General features: G+C 46.1%; 3 long non-coding RNA genes across 3 annotated transcripts; 2 read left to right on the top strand and 1 right to left on the bottom strand.

Moving 5' to 3' along the window:
- Window positions 1-5971: 5971 nt before the first annotated feature.
- Window positions 5972-8214, top strand: LOC119275950. The gene is made up of 4 exons (XR_005136105.1): window positions 5972-6435; window positions 6518-6693; window positions 7965-7996; window positions 8112-8214. It is a non-coding gene; the product is annotated as an uncharacterized LOC119275950 (long non-coding RNA).
- Window positions 8215-8463: 249 nt separating this feature from the next.
- LOC119275949 lies at window positions 8464-10837 on the bottom strand. The gene is made up of 4 exons (XR_005136104.1): window positions 10429-10837; window positions 9059-9167; window positions 8824-8936; window positions 8464-8731 (listed from the first exon to the last, which is right to left on the bottom strand). It is a non-coding gene; the product is annotated as an uncharacterized LOC119275949 (long non-coding RNA).
- On the top strand, window positions 8844-11157 carry LOC119275951. Its single transcript, XR_005136106.1, has 4 exons — window positions 8844-8969; window positions 9035-9124; window positions 9502-9666; window positions 10959-11157. It is a non-coding gene; the product is annotated as an uncharacterized LOC119275951 (long non-coding RNA).
- The last annotated feature ends 2934 nt before the right edge of the window (window positions 11158-14091 follow it).

Genomic DNA, 14091 nt, shown 5'->3' on the forward strand with positions numbered 1-14091 from the left:
ATGAAAAAAGGCCAAAAAGGAAAAAAAGGCCAAAGAAAAAAAAAGAGAAAAAAAAGAGAAAAAAGAAAAAGAAAAAAATATAATGAGAGAAAAAGAGAGAAGGGACAATGGTACTATCTCTTTTTCCACACTTGTGCTTCAAAATAGCACTATGATCTTCATGATAGAGAGTCTCATATGTTGTCATTTTTCATGTACTAGTGGGAATTTTTCATTATAAAACTTGGCTTGTATAATCAAATGATGGGCTTCCTCAAAGTGCCCTAGGTCTTCGTGAGCAAGAAAGTTGGATGCACACCCACTTAGTTTCTTTTGTTGAGCTTTCATATATTTATAGCTCTAGTGCATCCGTTGCATGGCAATCCCTACTCACTCACATTGATATCTATTAATGGGCATCTCCATAGCCCGTTGATACGCCTAGTTGATGTGAGACTATCTTCTCCTTTTTTTCTTTCCCACAACCACCATTCTATTCCACATATAGTGCTATGTCCATGGCTCACGCTCATGTATTGCGTGAAAGTTGAAAAGTTTGAGATTATTAAAGTATGAAACAATTGCTTGGCTTGTCATCAGGGTTGTGCATGATTAAATACTTTGTGTGATGAAGATAGAGCAATAGCCAGACTATATGATTTTGTAGGGATAAATTTCTTTGGCCATGTTATTTTGAGAAGACATGATTACTTTAACTAGTATGCTTGAAGTATCACCATTTTCATGTTAATATGAACTTTTTTTGTATCACTTGGATCTGAACATCCACGCCACAATAAAGAAAATTACATTGAGAATTATGCTAGGTAGCATTCCACATCAAAAATTTCTTTTTTATCATTTACCTACTCGAGAATGAGCAGGAATTAAGCTTGGGGATGCTTGATACGTCTCCAACGTATCTATAATTTTTGATTGTTCCATGCTATTATATTACCCCTTTTGGATGTTTATGGGCTTTATTTTACACATTTATATCATTTTTGGGACTAACCTACTAACCGGAGGCCCAACCCATATTGTTGTTTTTTTTGCCTATTTCAGTATTTTGAAGAAAAGGAATATCAAACGGAGTCCAAACGGAATGAAACCTTCGGGAGCGTGATTTTTGGAACGAACGTGATCCAGAGGACTTGGAGTGCAAGTCAAGAAGCAGCCGAGGCCTCCACGAGATAGGAGGGCCCCTCCTATAGGGCGCGCCCCTATCTCGTGGGCCCCTCGGGCGGCCACCGACGTACTTCTTCCTCCTATATAAGCCTACGTACCCCAAAAACATCCAGGGAGCATACGAAACACAATTTCCACCACCGTAACCTTCTGTATCCGCGAGATCCCATCTTGGAGCCTTCGCCGGTGTTCTGTCGGAGGGGAAACCGGCCACAGAGGGCTTCTACATCAACATCCTTGTCCCTCTGATGAGTTGTGAGTAGTTTACCACAGACCTATGGGTCCATAGTTATTAGCTAGATGGCTTCTTCTCTCTTTTTGGATCTCAATACAATGTTCTCCCCCTCTCTTGTGGAGATCTATTCGATGTAAACTCTTTTTGCAGTGTGTTTGTCGAGATCCTATGAATTGTGGGTTTATGATCAAGTTTATCTATGAATAATATTTGAATCTTCTCTGAATTCTTTTATATGTGATTGAGTTATCTTTGCAAGTGTCTTCGAATTATCAGTTTGGTTTGGCCTACTAGATTGATCTTTCTTGCCATGGGAGAAGTGCTTAGCTTTGGGTTCAATCTTGCGGTGTCCTTACCCAGTGACAAAAAGGGTTGCAAGGCACGTATTGTATTGTTGCCATCGAGGATAACAAGATGGGGTTTATATCATATTGCTTGAGTTTATCCCTCTACGTCATGTCATCTTTCTTAATGCGCTACTCTGGTCTTATGAACTTAATACTCTAGATGCAGGCAGGATCGGTCGATGTGCGGAGTAATAGTAGTAAATGCATGCAGGAGTCGGTCTACTTGTTGCGGACGTGATGCCTATATACATGATCATGCATAGATAATCTCATAATTATTCACTTTTCTATCAATTGCTCGACAGTAATTTGTTCACCCACCGTAATACTTATGCTATCTTGAGAGAAGCCACTAGTGAAACCTATGGCCCCGGGTCTATCTCTTATCATATTTGCTTCCAATCTACTTTTATTTGCGTCTTTACTTTTTGCATCTATATTATAAAATACCAAAAATATATTTATCTTATCTTATTATCTTTATTAGATCTCACTTTCGCAAGTGGCCGTGAAGGGATTGACAACCCCTTTATTGCGTTGGTTGCGAGTCCTCAGTTTGTTTGTATAGGTGCGTGGGACTTTTGAGGAGCCTCCTACTGGATTGGTACCTTGGTTCTCAAAAACGGAGGGAAATAATTACGCTACTCTACTGCATCACCCTCTCTTCTTCGAGGAAAACGAACGCAAGCTCAAGACATAGCTCGAGGCCGACGCGCTTGTGGCGGCCTCGCTTGCGACTTCTCATTAGTCTTTCGCCCATGCTATGGAGGAGGCTGAGTCCGCCAACCATTGTCGCGAGGCGGCCGAGGAGCGGGAGCGGGAGCTCCTATCTTCAAATGCGGCCCTTGAGTGAGAAGCTAAGGAGCGTCGCGTCCTCCTGGCCTCCTCAGTAGACGAGGCGGCCTTTGCGGAGGCGGAGCTCCTGAGACGCCATGATGACTTGACATTGGAGATCGTGGAGCACAGCATGGCGTTGGAGAGGCTGGAGGTGAGGGAGCGCCAGGCTGCCGCGGCTGAGGATGTCGTCGCCGCCCGAGAAGCCCAGGTTCAGCTGGAGGTGGAGGAGAGGGTGGCAAAGGCGCGTGCTAACTTGGCGGAGGGGTAACGCCTGGATTTGGAGCTACTAAAGGCCGAGCTTGAAGGTAGGACCTCCGCCCTGAAGGCGAAGCTGCAGTCTACGGAACAACGTGAGAGCGCCGCTCAAAAACCCCTGACTTCTTCCAAATCTGCTTTGGCCTCTGCCCGCGCCGAACTATCTTCCCTTCAGCAAGAAATCAAGGATACCGCGTCCCTGGCGGAGAGGACCGCGAACGAAGCGAATCACCATCGGACGCTGCAGCGCGAGCACGCCTTGATGCTCCAGGGTCTTAGAATCAGAGCTAACTGCGCCTTGGGCACCATATGTGACGAGAGCGCTCCTCACCAGCATGAGAATGATTACGCCAGCCACCTCAACTTCTTCACAGACATCATGACCCGCCTGGAGGCTCGGGCCGCGAGGACTCGCGAGCTTGTAGCGGATAGTAGCCGGGGTCTTCTTGGGCACGGATTCTCATGTGTCTTCAGCCACCTCCTCAACTGCGATCCTCACTTCGACTTCAATGTTGTGTTAGCCTCCGTGCCCTTGGTTATTTAGGACAACCTGTCTGGGTGGGTGGACGATCATGTGGATGCCCTGGTAGCGGAATTTGCTCCGGAGGACGACACAGTCATGACTGTGGCCGAAGAAGACGGCGCGGGTAGCGATGATGAGGAGAATGGTCGCCATGACGCGAGCAGCGCACACGAAGTTGATGAAGAAGGCGCATCCAGCTAGGCCAGTGTTTCTTTTGCTTTGACCTGTATGACAAGAACTTGAACCCATCCTCGTGAGAGCATTTTGAAAAGGGGGCCCCTAATGATGTATGAAATTACGAAATGCTTTTGAAGTAGCGCTCGGAGCGCGACCCAGCAGGGCTGTGGGTTCCCAAGCGCGGTAGTTATTATGACTTATCTTTGACTCTGCGGGTCTCAATTGAGCCCTGGTGTCGCAGCGGCGCTTCTTCTCTTGAGGTGAGCCTGCCGCGGGCTCGGGAGGTTCTGAGCCTCCCGAGGGGCCTGCTGACCTGTCCTAGAGTACCTCGCGAGGAAGCAGCTGCCAGATCGTGGTGAGGTGGGCGCGCGTGGTGGTCGCACGCTTGAGCCCTCGGGGGGAAAACGACCGATCCAGCGCGCACACCGTACCCAGCCCCCGCCCGCGAGGCGCTTGAGGGCAAGGCGACAATCACGAGCTTAAGAAATACGTAAGAACTGAAGGCAAGAGAGCAACGCAAGACGAGAAAGCGCCCCCCATTTTTATAAACGCACGAAAACCAAACTGCTTCAAGAAGTCGATGAACAAGTACAAAAAAGAGGCAAAAGCAAATGACCGCGTCCGGCACCTAGCTAGTCTTCAAGTATTCTCACCAGCGCGGAGCTAAGTGCTTCCACTGGCTGGGCATAGTCATTGGGGATAGTGTCGATGGCCAGCGCGGAGCATGGTGCTTCCACTAGGACATGGGCGGGAGCCCCCGTGAGGCCCCTGGGCGGATCTCAGGAGAGTCCGGGCATATACAACCCCACTCATTATTACGTGAGAGTATCACGAGCGGAGACCTTCACAGGCCAGAGCCTTGCTTCATGTCGCCCGTTGAGGACCCTGCCGTGCGACACCCCCGACCACCAAGGGGGACGCTGGCGGCGTTCTCTGCGACCGTAGGCCCCCCGCCGGGGAGAAGGGCTTGCCGGCACCTTCCCTGGTGGGGAACCTACCTCCAGGCAGGGCCCTGCTCCGCGCAGCACGAGGAAGGCCCTGGCGCTGGGCTTCCTCCGCGCTGCTCCCAATGTCCTTCGCGCTCCTGTGGGGGATCCGCCGTCCTGAGAGTCCTTGTGGTAGCTATGCCCTGGTTCACCTGCGATCCAAGGTCAGGTAAGCATGCCCCTGTGGCGTTAGCTATACCCAGAGGTTGTCGCCGTTGGAGACGTTGGCAGGGCTCGGCGGCGGCTCGAAGGAGAGCTCGGCTTCGTATATGTCGAGCGCCCAGCCTGGTGTGGGGGATCAACTGGGGCCCTCTCCCAGCGCGTGCCTTGGATCCATCGCGACGGGGACGTAGCTTTTCGGGCTGGCCGCACCAGAAACACCGCCTGGCTACCTCACGTCCCCGCCTCCTTCAGTCGCCCAGTGGTTCTATCGTCCAGGGGCCGACACTCGAGCGTGGCCCCTAGTGATGCCGCCCGATGCAGCCCCATGCTGAGGTGGCACATTCGGACGGGTTCGGGCTGCTCCGGGGTCGAGAGGCTCTTCGGGGTCCCTGGGAGGGGGCGCGCGGTTATGTCGGGGACGGGCGCACGCCCCTACCACCGCTTGGGACGTGGGCAGGGTGCAGAATGGCACTGCACCCCTGCACAACGCATCCAGTAGCTCGGTGACCCGTTCCAGCAGGGCATCGCAGCCGCTTTCCAATAGCCTGCACCTCGGGAGCTCTCGAGCCACGATGACTGCGGCCCACATGTTTGCCTGTTCCCTGCGCGTGTGCGGTGCGGTTGCTGCAGCGTAGTTTGTAGACCGCGCGACGGCGCGGTTGTGGTGCGACGCCTGTGGGGAAGGCTATGCCCTGCGACCCCCGCGGCCGGCCGCCCCAGGCAGAGTGCGGGCCGCGAGCAGGGCGGAGTGGAGATCCTCCTCGTCGGCAGGCGTCATCATGGAGGCCCGAACCACCCAGTGCTCGAAATGTGCCCTCGGGGCGTCGGCCATGGCGTTGGTGGAGCGGCGGGGGACTGGTCGACGGAAGAGAAGACCTGAGGCACCCCTACGTGACGCGCCAAATGTCAGATTACAGGTTTCACAAACCCTTGAGAGGTTCGAACTCTGGGGTACCTGCGGAGATCTCAACCTACCCAGCCTGCCTTCTCGTGATCCTCCTAAGCCTAGCACTTCGAGCTTGAACAGAGAGAGAGACACGGCAGTTTATCCTGGTTCGGGCCACCTTGCGGTGTAATACCCTACTCCAGCGTTTTGGTGGATTGCCTCGGAGGGCTGAGGATGAATCTCTACTCCTAATGGAGCAGTTGATGAATAGTCCGCGCGGTTTATTTCGTCATCATCCCATCTGTGCCAAAAAAAAACCTTGGCCAAAAAAACTCTCCTGCCCAGAGCAGATCGATCTCCACCGCCGACCAGACCTCCGCATGCCCGATCTCACGCTCGATCCACCCCTACTCCCCCTCCCCGGCCGATCCATCCCGGTGCCCCGGCTGATCCACCCCTACGCCCCCTCCGCGGCCGATCCAAACCTTCGCCGTCGCGCTAGCAGGAGGCGGCTATCTGCTGTGGGATCGGGCGAGGTGACGCCGGCGATCACGACCCCGATCCGACGGCGACCCCCTTCTGCTCTTCTCCCTCTCCTCTAGGGTTTTGGTGCCGCCATCTCCGCACTTCCAGAAGGAGATCGAGAGAGGCTGAGCCCAGAGCTAGATGAAGGAGAAGAGAATGTCCATGGATCATTAAGGGGCGGCGGCGACACGAGGCTGATGAAGGTGTTTGTAGGTGGCCTGGCGTGGGAGACGAGCAAGGAGGGCGTGCGCGTCCACTTCGAGCACTTCAGCGAGATCCTCGAGGCCGTCGTCATCGCCGACAAGGGCACCGGCAGATCCAAGGGCAGCAAATTCGTGAGTACTCACCCAAACAATTCTCTCTTCCGCTCATCATCAATTGATCTTCAGTAGTTAATTCTCTTGATTAATTATTCAGTCCAGTTAATTGATGCTATGCCTAAATGGATGCTTGGTAAGTTATGTTCTGGAGGCGGAGGCGGCCATCAAGACATGGTGAATGGCGTCCAGAGGGCCAACTGCAACCTAGCTCGCCTACCTTGGGATCCAGAGGTCCAAGGCACCACAACCAACTGCCTCTGCATCCATATTCTGGTAATTTATTAGTTCGATGCTTTGATTAGCTATTACTGAATTATATGATTAGTTAGGGAGAATTAAGTGCCAGGCCCGTCTTAGTTTGATTGTTAGTCGTTGACCATGTGCAGTCAATTAATTAGATGCTTTCATTAACTTCTAATTTGCTGAATTATTATTGGTTAAGCACCGTGCAGGTATTCATTTGATTGTTAGTCGTTGACCATTAGCATCAAGCTAGCTAGGTGTGCGTGCATGCTACACATATATATCAGTTGTTGCAAGTTACAATCATCTGCCAACTCTCTTCAGGAAAAAAAGATGCCAACTTAATTAATCACTCATGTCGAATTGTAGACGCACTGACCAGACGATGCAAAGTTACTGTTTAGTTTGACATTTTTAGTAGAAGGTTTAGTGTCAATCTAGATTTGCTAGGACTAATTTGAAAACTACCGGTGTTATAGATTTGCTAGGACTAATTGATCTGCTTGCATGCCTAATGCCCTTTGTGATGTTTTCCACTATCAAGATTACACTTCTAGAAAATGTGTTTATTTTGTTAGTTTCAATCTATAACAAAATCTAATTTGATTCCACTCTGGACAATCTACAAACAGATGCTAATTCTCCATGATTATTAAGTTGTCCGAAATCTTAATTCCGTCTTTCCTATTGCTGGTTTATTTCAGTTTAGTGTGGTAATCGGCAACAACCAAGTTAACAAATCTTAACTGAAGTATGTGTTTTAAATCTTCGGTGGTGATTTTTTTTTCTTGTGAGTAGACCAATACAAACTGTAGTATGTATTCTGAATTTTGTTCATGTGATTAGATGCATATGAACTGAACTACTGAAGCTCTGTTATTCTTTCTAAGGCGACAATGGCCGCAACTCCATCTAAACTCGAAACAGATATCGGCCATCTCTTATTCTTTCTAAATCTTAACAGAGGAAAAATTTCACAAGCTTTAGATGGAGTCTGGCGTGTTATTCAAATTTGATTCAGAATAGAAACAGATATCGGAAACTTGAATGTACTAACGTGACATGATTCAGATTGCATTGGCTGACATATGTAATGATCTTCATATAAAAGGGGAAATTAAATCAATCACATGTACCTCCGGGTTGCCCGACGCATATGTTTGAGAAGCAGTACATGAGATTACTGAGGAAAGCTATGAAGAGAAGCATACAAATATACTAAGATGACACCTGATTCCCTAGGTGTGCATGACATACTGATCATCATTTGAACTAATCTATGATCTTGTTTGCAATTTCAGGGTGGTGTAGCAAGCAAGCAAGAATTGGAGAGGTATCATTATGAGCTAATCTGGACCATGTACAGAGTTGACAATAGTTCAAAAAATATCTGTGCACTGAAGGTTGAGATTCCAATTCACATGTACATTGTTCTGCATTTTCTACAGTCTTCGGTGCATGCTTGGAGAAGAGGCTAAGATGAGAGGCTTCAATCTGGAGATGACAAGGATAGTCACCTGGTGCAACTAAAGGTTCGGTTTCATACTTGTGAAGTTGTGATGATATTGTTCAGGTAGTACTCCCTGACTGATTTCACTTGTACTATTTCTTCACAGAAGGTACTAAGATATCTTGTCATACTAATATTTAATTTCTACTGATACTTTGTGAAAATACTCAGTTTTCTTATACTAAAATATACCTGTTTACTTTTGTACTGAAATGTACCTTCTTACAAATATTTCATAGGAAGGAGGAGGTTAAGGGAGAAAAAGGCATGTGGAGACACGAGCCAGCTCAAGGAGAAGTTAACCCATAAATTACTTAAATAATAATTTAATAAACCTCTAATTTACCTTACAGAATAAAAGGCCTATGATGAAAGAATAGCATCCAGAAAAAATACAACTAGATAACGGGACAATTTCATATGTGAGAATGACAAATTAGAGAGCTTAAACATTAAGTTGCCTCCAAAGCTTTGCAAACCGCAATGGTACAAAACTAAGTTCAGTTCTTACTGGTTTCTTACTGCATGAAGAACTCTCGTTGTTACCATTTTCCAAACCTGTAGCAAGCAATGCATTAGATGACAATTCAAATTATTGGACACCAAGACTGCTGAGAAGCATTATTGTAACAAACATGGAAAGAGCTTACATCCATGACATCATCATCCCCATGCCTCTGACTTTTATCCCTTTGTTCAGGTGTCAAGTAGTTGGCCATTGGCGGAAGTTAGGTCCAGGGGGAGACTCCGGTGTCCAGGAACTCTGCCCAGGAAAGACGTCAATCATAAGTTCCAGGTAAATTCCACTAACCAACCCTTTGCACAAAGAATTTATAGAATTGATAAGAAAGTGGAAAACAGGTGCTCAGGCAAGTAGTAACATACAAAGCACACGATGGAAGAGATGGCGTTCCCAGAGATGTGAATCACATGGGTGCGGCATCAAGAATGGTGAGAAGTCTGTGAACTTGTTCATCCTCCATGTAGACCCATCCTTCAAAAACAATGTTTTTTACAGATCAGCATAAGTTATAGCTTGACCACAACATGGAGAAGAAAACTTTATTTGACTTAAGAAATCATTTCACTTTGGTGACACAATGTGAAATCTCCAAACAGTCCAACAAGATCAGATACATAAAAGACTATCTTTCCCGACAGCATACATCTTTAATCTTACAACACTGATTCAATCGAATAATATCCTTTGTTCTTCATGCATTTTCCTTTCTTTTTATTTTGATACTATCTCCAAACTTTGTGACAACATGATCAGATATTATCAGATAGTAGAGAAAATCTAACATATATTTGCTTGGATTACCTAGCTGCAAAGCAGAATCTGAACTGGAAGACACATCCACACCTAATCATGTGGTACCAGGAAATTACCGAAACTCTTTCTACAGTCTTCGGTGCATGCTTGGAGAAGAGGCTAAGATGAGAGGCTTCAATCTGGAGATGACAAGGATAGCCACCTGGTGAAACTAAAGGTTCGGTTTCATACTTGTCAAGTTGTGATGATATTGTTCAGGTAGTACTCCCTGACTGATTTCACTTGCACTATTTCTTCACAGAAGGTACTAAAATATCTTGTCATGCTAATATTTAATTTCTACTGATACTTTGTGAAAATACTCAGTTTTCTTATACTAAAATATACCTGTTTACTTTTGTACTGAAATGTACCTTCTTACAAAGATTTCATAGGAAGGAGGAGGTTAAGGGAGCAAAAGGCATGTGGAGACAAGAGCCAGCTCAAGGAGAAGTTAACCCATAAATTACTGAAATAATAATTTAATAAACCTCTAATTTACCTACAGAATAAAAGGCCTATGATGAAAGAATAGCATCCAGAAAAAATACAACTAGATAACGGTTGTAACAACAAGAAATTATATGACCAAGAACATAACTGAAGAAGTGTGATTAAGGGGGAGCTTTGGAATAGATAAAAGCAGTCTCAAGCACCAATAGGATATGAAAATAGCAATGCTCATCCAGACTCATCTCTTTGGTTCTAACAGTTGCATAACTCTAGGGGTCCCTAACGGCTCTGTACATCCCAGTCATAGTGAAATTTCAGTTTTCAGTTCACAAACATCTTTCGGAGAAGTGACATTACCACACATGGCCATTGCTAAACTGAAAATGAACATGAGGATTGTCCAAGGTTCCACCAAATACACAAACGACACCTGAACAGGTGCGGAAGGGCACATATCAGTATGGCCCGTGTGGGGTTCAGGGATTACCATTTTTGCGAGCTCTGCGAGGACGCTGGAGGCGTGGTCGGCATGGCGTCACGAGAAGCAGTGGTGGATGGCGTCGACCTGCGTGCGGACCCTGCCTGGCGACCGCCTCCTGGGAGTGGAGGCAGACGATCTCGGGGCCGAAGGAGCCCTCGTAGTCCTTGTTGTCTTCATGGGCATCGGTGTTTCCGAGCGGCGACGAGACGACGGCGGCGGCGGCCGAGACAGACTGCGCTTCTGTGCCTTGCGTCGCGAGCGCTGGGGTGCTTGTCGAAGGCCGGGGAGGGGGAGGGCATAAGCAAAGAGGTGGGCTGGTGCAGGGAGAGGAGGGCCCGGACGCCGCCGTCGAGGGGAGGGGAGGCACCATGGATGGGAGTAGCTGTGAGGGGAGAAGGTGAGAGGAGCGGCTCTGAGTGGCTGTACTATGAGGATAAGTTTTTTTAGTTTGTGAAAAATTTGGTTTGTCTCACTTTTATTTACATGTTTATAATATAAAAATGTCATTTATATGTTTATATATTTATATGCTTCAGATTTCTGGATAAGTGTTTCAACTGATGGATTCGGATGAAACTTTCAAAATGTCAACTGACACTGCCATTGATGTAACGATATCATCAAGTTTTACTCAACTACAAGATGAGATGCATACAAATAACTATTATTTTTTGTATGTGTGATGCACATGATAACTTAAAGGGTGTATTTTTATATATGTTTATTTTTGAAGAATGAGATGGATTATGTCGATGTTTAAAAAGAATCCATCGACAAGGGTCCCGAGGCGACGTCGTTCGGAGGAGACGAAAATTCAGCGAGTTTTATAGAGTGAAGAACGTGCAAGCGAGGATAGCCCATAATAAGAACATTAAAGGCAAAATAAATAAATGTTACACATGGGATATTATTTTTACTGTGATTATCGTTCTGTTCTTTCATCCATTTTTTTATTCATGTGATTTGGCTCATTGTGATATCATAACGGCAGATTATGTCTGCACCCCTAAAGATATTACCATCATTGCATCAATCATGTATGTTATGAAAAAAGTTTGCAAAACATTAACATTGCCAATGAAATGGATTTAAATTATTTTCCATTTGTTATCTTTTATATACATGCAAATTTTAACACCTGTTATGTTTATATATAATACCAGCAAAATATTTAAATGGCCGTGGTGAGTATTCTCCGTTACACATTTTAAGACCTTCAACTAAAGTATTCATGTTAACTACATATATTGCTTGTGTAAGATGGTTATGAGTTGAGGAAGAAGTTTTTATTATGCTTGCTCAAATATCATACAAATAAAGCTAAAAACAACATTACTGATATTGTGCGAGAATTTCTTAATCGAATCAAGAATATCTTAATTAGTAATAATTCTTAGTTGGATCATCGCTCTTATGTATGAATCATCAACTTGCTTTTATGATCTATTTATATTGCAAGTAAAGTGGACTTCAATTATTACACGGTTGCACTCGTGCTATTGTGTCTTTATTACATGTAAAATTTAACATGTGTTTATATAACTCCAGTGAAATATTTCAAAAGCCCGTGACAACGCACGGGCATTCTACTAGTTAGTACAGTGGATGACCTGGCTTTAGGAGATGAGGTGTTCTTGAGCTCGAGAGAGCTGGTGAGATGGTCGGGTGAGAATGGATCCGATCCCCTCTATGGTGGTGGCTAAGTCCTATTTATAGTGGCCTTGGTCCTCTTCCCAAAGGTTAGCAGGAAGCGATCCCACAACGGCCAGATTTGAAAGGGTACAAGTAGTACAGCTTATCCTAACAAAAGTAGTCTTCTCCTGCGAAAAGCCTTTGGTCGTGACACTGCGGTGGGCTCGGGGATGACCTCCGTCCTGCCGTCCTGGCAGTCTTGGTCTTGTTGCACTAGAATGAAAACCTTTGGCTGATTCCTCGGGACTCCGCGCCTGCGGCTTGCCTCCCTTGCACCAAAGAGGAAACCTGCGCTCTGCACCCGCTGGCGCCCGCCTGGCACCCGCCTGGCCTTGGTCGTCATGGCTCACGTCAGCTGAGCCTCGGGAGGGTTAACTTGCATAGAACTCTTCGCCCCTCGGGAGCCAGCCTGAAGAGGCCGATCCCCTCGGGGTTCTTCGCATCATCCGCCTCCCGAGGCTTGGCCCCTCGCGAGGGTCTTGAGCTATTGATGTTGAAGCTGGGCCGTGCCAGGCCGTCGCTGGAGCCACGTGGTGGTCCGCAGGCAGGCAAGTCTGGATACCCCTGTATCCAGAATGCCGACACTTTCGCCTATATACTATTATACCCTAGAAACATCAGGGGGAGCCACAAAACCACTTTTCCACCGCCGCAACCTTCTGTACCCGTGAGATCCCATCTTGTGGCCTTTTCCAGCAATCCGCCAGAGGGCGAATCGGTCATGGAGGACTTCTGCATCAACACCATTGCCTCTCCGATGAAGTGTGAGTAGTTTACTACAGACCTTCGGGTCCGTAGTTATTAGCTAGATGGCTTCTTCTCTCTCTCTTTGATTCTCAATACAAAGTTCTCCTCAATGTTCTTGGAGATCTATTTGATGTAATACTCTTTTGCGGTGTGTTTGCCGAGATCCGATGAATTTTGGATTATGAACTTGTTTATCTATGAATACTATTTGGTTCTTCTTTGAATTCTTATATGCATGATTTGATATCTTTGCAATTCTTATATTTAGTTTATCCTACTAGATTGATCTTTCTTGCAATGGGAGAAGTTTTTAGATCTGGGTTCATTCTTGCGGTGTCCTTTCCCAGTGATAGTAGGGGCAGCAAGGCACGTATTGTATTGTTGCCATCGAGGATAAAAAGATGGAGTTTATATCTTATTGCTTGAGTTTATCCCTCTACATCATGTCATCTTCCTTAATGTGTTACTCCGTTATTATGAATTTAATACTCTATATGCATGTTGGATAGCAGACGATGTGTGGAGTAATAGTAGTAGATGCAGAATCCTTTCGGTCTACTTGACCTAAACGTGATGCCTATGTTCATGATCATTGACTTAGATATCTTTATAATTATGTGCTCTTATATCAATTCCTCGGCAGTAATTTGTTCACCCACCGTAATACAAGTTATCTTGAGAGAAGCCACTAGTAAAACCTATGGCCCCTGTGTCTCTTTTCTATCATATTACATCTCTTTTATTTACATCGCATCTCGTTTACTATTTTGCAATCTTTAACTTTCCAATCTATACAACAAAAATACCAAAAATACTCACTTTTATATCGCTATTAGATCTCACTTTTGTGAGTAACCGTGAAGGGATTGACAACCCCTTTATCGCATTGGTTGCAAGGTTCTTAATTGTTTGTGCAGGTACTAGGTGACCAATGTGTCATCTCCTCCTGGATTGATACCTTTGTTCTCAAAACCGAGGAAAATACTTACGCTACTTTGCTGCATCACCCTTTCCTCTTCAACGGAAAACCAACGCATGCTCAAGAGGTAGAAAGAAGGATTTCTGGTGCCGTTGCCAGGGAGATCTACGCCAAGTCAAGCCATACCAAGTACCCATCATAAACTATTCTCCCTCGCATTATATTATTTGCCATTCGCCTCTTGTTTTCCTCTCCCCCACTTCTAAAATGATTTTTGAAAACCTTTGCCTTTTCTTCGCCTTTCTTTCGTT

The sequence above is a fragment of the Triticum dicoccoides genome, chromosome 3B (genome assembly GCF_002162155.2).
Source record: "Triticum dicoccoides isolate Atlit2015 ecotype Zavitan chromosome 3B, WEW_v2.0, whole genome shotgun sequence".
Taxonomy (NCBI): domain Eukaryota; kingdom Viridiplantae; phylum Streptophyta; class Magnoliopsida; order Poales; family Poaceae; genus Triticum; species Triticum dicoccoides.